The following is a 6,000-nucleotide window of genomic DNA, read 5'->3' as shown; positions in this document are numbered from 1 at the left end:
ATAGAGTGGGGGCAGTCCGGATCTCAGGGGGTAGTTGGTTCCAGAGACCTGGGGCAGCCACAGAGAAGGCCCTTCCCCACAGGTCTGCCAGCCGACACTGTTTAGGTGACGGGACCTGGAAATGACCAACTCTGTGGGATCTTACCAGTGGTTGGGAACTACGAGGTAGAAGGCAGTCTCGAAGATAACCTGGCCCTGAACCATGTATGGCTTTAAAGGTAATGATCAACACCTTGAATTGAGCCCAGAGACCAATAGGGAGCCAGTGTCTCCCTGTGATGGGGGAGTAATGTCCTAAAGTCTAACCTCATCAGGAAATGATCTGACCATGACAAGGGAAAATAATCTATACCCCTTAATTCCAGATCATTTCTCCACTGCCCTGAGAGGAGTACCAGGTCAAGTGTGTCCCCTCCCCCATGAGTCAGACCCTGAACTACTTGGGTCCATGACTGTCATGGAAGCCATGAACTCCTGAGCTACATAAACAATGTCGTCTGGCGGGCCCCAGGGGAAGAGCCTTCTCTGTGGCGGCCCCGGCCCTCTGGAATCAACTCCCCCCGGAGATTAGAACTGCTCCCACCCTCCTCGTCTTCCGTAAACTACTTAAGACCCATCTATACCGCCAGGCATGGGGGATTTGAGACACCTTTCCCCCAAGCTTATTATAATTTATGTTTGGTATGTATGTGCTGTTTGGTTTTTAATTGATAGGGTTTTTTAGTTTTTTCTTAATATTAGATTTGTGCCTGTACAATATTGTTTTATCGCTTGTTGTGAGCCGCCCCGAGTCTTCGGAGAGGGGCGGCATACAAATCTAATAAATTATTATTATTAATTATTATTACATCTGAGGGATGGCCAAGTGATGGCAAATTGAAATTCCCCAGCACCATAAGTCTGGGGAACTCTGCTGTCAATCCAGCTACCAATTCTAGCAGCGCAGGCAGAACTGTGTTGTTGTAATGCAGCTGGGAGACAGGTAGGTTAACAAGCCCAACTGAAACCACCAAGTCCAGTCTCAAGACTGGACCCAACAATATCTGGGGCAGTGATCTTACAAGGACGAAGACTTTTCTGGACAATTACTGCCATTCCACCATCCCTTGCCTGGAGTCGCGGCTGATATAAAATCTGCAACCTATCCAGGCAAATCTCTGAGAGGTGAACACCCCCTCTTGGCCCATCCAGGTCTCAGTTATACATGTCAGATCAGCCTTCTCCTCCAGAATTAAGTCCTGAATGAGGGGGGCTTTAACACCGACCTGGCTTTAAGCAACAGCAACCTGAGGCCAGGTATCTGAAAGGGGCCGGAACAAGTAATCGCTTTGAAACAGCGAGTCCTAATTCCAGAGAGTGGCCTACCCTTTTCTCGCCGTATCTACTTCTCCCAGTTACGACCGTAATACTCTGGCAGGCCGGGCTCCCCACTCATACCAAGCCGAGGGTATTAAACATTGTTTAATTGAAAGGAAATGGAGCTTACTCACTCTGATATCACTGGGCAAACACAAACCATTGGAGCTGGGCAGTCCTACCATTTCTAAAGAAGGCAATGGTTTGCTTATTTCCCAAGAAGTCATTGGTACTGAACTATTTTTTTTCAGTCTTCAACCTTTCCTTTTTATAGGAGTCCTTCAGTTAGAATTCATGTCCGAGTGTGTGATTGAAATAGCCTTGATCGTACTTGTAAATGACCACTAGTGGCAGCAATGTTTATTTATTTATTTATTTATTAATTGGACTTTTAATGCTGCCCCTCTCCAAGGGGAGTGAACAGCCAACCTTGTTCTTCTCGATGTCTCAATATGTTTTAGCACCCTTCTAGATCAACTTTTACGATTGGGAATTAAGTGTGTTATGCTGTTTCCCTCTTCCCCCCCCCCCTTCTCTATGCTGGTTCCTTTTGGTTTGGATGGAGGATAAGAGAGCCTGCTGTTGGTACCTGCTTCTATTAAACATCTACATGAGACTACTGGGTGAAGTCATTGTGTGAGATACTATCAGTATGCTGAGGATACCCAATTTTGCTTTTCCATCCCTGGCTGCCCATGCTATGAAAATTCTTTCGTGATAGCTATAGAGGTTTGAATTCAATCCCAGCAAGAGTGAGTGGATTTGCATATTAGGGACCGATGCTGGGAGTTTTCATTCTAAGTTTTGGATGTGGCTACAGTACACTAAACAGAACCAGTGTGCGATTTGAGTCCTCCTGGATTTATAGCTCTTGTTAGATGATCAGGTAGCAGCTGTGGTCAGCATGGCCTTTACACATTTTAATGTTGTGGAGAAATTGTATTCTTTCTTGGAACATGAGGATCTGCTTATGGTCACTTATATCACGGTCACCTCCTAGATGATGCTGCAATTGCAGAGCACCCCATTCAGAATCAAAGATCGAAGATCCTTGCAACCAGGGGGTCCAAAACTCAAGTCTAACTGAGCTTGATCTGAAGCCTATTATGCCCACTCCAGGTCCCCAAAGCCTCCAGAAACCGAGACAGAATTTCCACTGATGACCTGGGATGGAAATATAAAGTTGAGTATAATCAGCACACTGAAAATACCTCATTCCAGATAACCTCACCCAATAGCTTCAGGTAGATAAACAGGAGAGAAGCACCAAAGCCTGGAATAGTCCATAAAGTAGCAGCTGGGGTGGGTAGACACACCCCACCCAAATACCAATTGGAACTGTCTCTGGAGGAAGGAGAATGAGGATACCACCATGCTGCTGACCCCCAACAGCTGCATAGACATTTGTGCATACTTTCTGATCAGCACATGGCCTATCTCTTGCCTCAAGTTGGGTTGGTTTCCAATGTGCTTCAAGGTACAATTCAATGTGCTGGTAATGATCTATAAAGTCCTTTACACGGTGTCTGAACTATTAGGGAATAGCATCTTGTGGAAGTCAGGAGCAGAACCTGAACTCCAGCCTTGAGAACATTAATTCCAGCAGTTTACTTGAGCCCCAATTCCACCAGCCTTTCCTAGGCAGGTTTTTTAAAAATTCAATCTGGAAAGTTGCAATAGTTGTGCTGATTTGTGTTCGTGTTTATCTCGGTTGAAGATTATATACTTTTAAAAAAATCATTTTATTTTAATCATTTTTCTTTTATTGTTATGAATTTGTCATTTTAAAATGCCTGTGAATTCTAATGAGTTTATTTCTGAATAAGCATATACAAGATTCCATCTTGTCTAAATACGTTTGCCAATTGATTTTATTACAAATGCTTGAAGATTGGCCAAGATTGCTTTATTTATTGCTAGTATGTCTCATTCGACACTAGGACAAAACCTGCCTCCAAATCAGCCCATGTTTTGTCCATTCATTCATGTGACATTGTGATGACCCATCCACCACAGTTTTGGCCAATATTTTAATTGAAGTGTGGCTCATGAAATGGAAGCCAGACTGCTTTATAATTGTGCAAACTTGAGAACAAGCATTTCCCCTATCCCTATATATATTCCCCAAGCCCATTCATTTTGGTCTCCTGTGATTTAAAGGGCAAAGGCTAATTCCTGGATGTGGTTTTCTTTTATGCACAACTTCGGGAATTTTCCTGGCTGAAAAGAAGGGGTGTTGGTCCTTACCCGATATGCCTCTTCTTGTAGGTGGGTGGAGTTATCATCCAGAATAGGGTTGACCTTGTCCAATCATCCTGGATGATAATTCCACCCTATGGAGAAGGGGTGTTGTTTCTTACCTGGTACGCCTCTTCTTGTAGGTGGGTGGAGCTATCTTTTAGGATGATTGGACAAGGTCAACCCCAGCCCGGATGATAACTCCACCCACTATGGAGAGTATAAAAGTGATGAATATTTTTTTAAAAGTAAAAACAGCAACAGTAGGAATCTAATTTTAAAAATTCAGATCTTAAAAATTAGGTGTTAAAAGTAAAATAGAATTTTACAGAGCAATCCATGATTCTACTATGCAGCAGTTGCATGACAGATGCTTACCTTAGCACTACCTATTGCTGCATTTGTCTACCCCTGGGGAAGATGAAGATGCTTGAAGATTGCTTTCTAAGTTTTAAAAAATGAATAGCCAATGTTTGCCAATGGTGAAACGTAGCAATTAGTGTTCAAATAATGCTCAGGACAACTGTCTCTAGAGCACACAATTGTACACGAACATAACCTTGCATTTTGTGGCAATGAAGAATAATTATATTTAAGTAAAAAATTAAATAACTTTTCAATTGTGTTGAACACAAGACGCTCCTATATGGGGAAAAAATAGATCATTCTCACCATATAAATATATTGATTGAATTTTCATTATGCCATTACTTGATCAAAAGTCCTTCCATCCTGTGTTTTTGGTTTGGATCCGGAAGAAACTATAGTAGAACTTTTTAAAAGGGGTAGATATTAAAATCAAATCAAGTATACAGTACTCTAAAATGCCTATTTTATTATTCTGTCCTAGAAAAATGAATTTGTGATGAAAAAAGGTGCTGTACATGGGCAATAGTGAAGAAAAGAAAAACTGGAGTTCATACTCCTCTGAATAAAATTATTCATCAATTAGTACACCATGACTCCTATATTGGCCTGACATATGGCCACTTTTGTTTGCTCAGCACAAAATTGTAGCATTGGAAGCCACTCAGAATCACTCAGCTGAGATGGATGGCTATTGATAAATATAAATTGATAAAATAATTGTTCCCAAAAATCTATGATAGGTATATTTATTTGTGATAATCAGAAACATTTTTCACGCAAAAAAGCTGTGTGGTCACTTGGGAGTTGATGACAACTTGATAGCACATAATCAATTGCCATAATCTTCTTATTCAGTAAAAACAAAACCTAGAATGTTTTGTTTTGACAAAAACAAAATATAGAAAGATCCTGAAACAGATCCTGCGTGCAAGAGGTTTGTGCCCCAATTCAACAATCATCTTACCAGCTCCTTTTCCTCCCTTGGCTTAGTCTATTGTTAATTATACAATGGTTTGGGTATATGTTTCTTATTATAATGGATTGTGAGCACACACCTAGCAGGGCATATCACATTTATCTGTCCTTTGATTTTTTCCCCCCAGGAATTTCTTTTGCCTCTGCTCTTGGACTCTGCCAATCAATATGCAGCTTTAAAAAAACCTTAGTCTTGTTCCCACTTCCTTCTTCAAACTCTAACCCTTTGCCACAGCTATATTAATCTGTACTGTATTGTTTTGTAGGCTTCCAAAACATTTGTTTAAATCTGGACAAAACTAGGAACACCTGTGACACACTCATCAATATTAGTGTGAGATCTGCATAGTATTCATTTGCAGTCATATTATCGCCAGCTGGCGGTAAGTACTGTAATCTCATTCCTGAACAGAGAATGATAACACTTTTGGAAAAGAACAAGAATTGCAGGTGAAGGAAAAGAAAAAGGGAAAGACAATAGATATGCTGGATGAATCAAGTGAAATATTGTTAGAAAAGCCAAGAATCAGCAATAAATTTTGCTAATGTTGATGCAGACATCAATAAATGAAAGCTGATAAGAGTCTAAATAAATTGATTCTGAAAAACTGTCCACTGCAAAATCAACTATCAGCAATAGCACTTAAGATTTATATACAGCTTCAGTGCTTTACAGCCCTCAGCTGTTTACAGAATCCGCCCATTGCCCCCAACAATCTGGGTCCTCATTCTACCCACCTCGGAAGGATGAAAGCTATGTTAACTTTGAGCCCAATAAGATTCGAACTGCCAAACGGCAGGCAGCTAGCAATCAGCAGAAGTAGCTTGCAGTACTGCATTCTAACTACTGCGCCACCCTGTGCTTTGTAACAAAAGATGGGAGACTAAATTGATAAGAGTTCAGCTGCTTCAAAAAGGAAAACATTTTCATTTTAATAGAATATTTGATATATTTCCCAATCAAATAATTCATTTTTCGTTGTAAATCAACATTTATCTTGATTTTTAAAAACTTTGATGGAGCTAAAATTCTTGTTTCTGTATTTGCATGTGACATTGTAA

Source organism: Erythrolamprus reginae, chromosome 1 (genome assembly GCF_031021105.1).
Source record: "Erythrolamprus reginae isolate rEryReg1 chromosome 1, rEryReg1.hap1, whole genome shotgun sequence".
Classification (NCBI taxonomy): domain Eukaryota; kingdom Metazoa; phylum Chordata; class Lepidosauria; order Squamata; family Dipsadidae; genus Erythrolamprus; species Erythrolamprus reginae.
Note: the sequence above shows the minus strand (reverse complement) of the source record.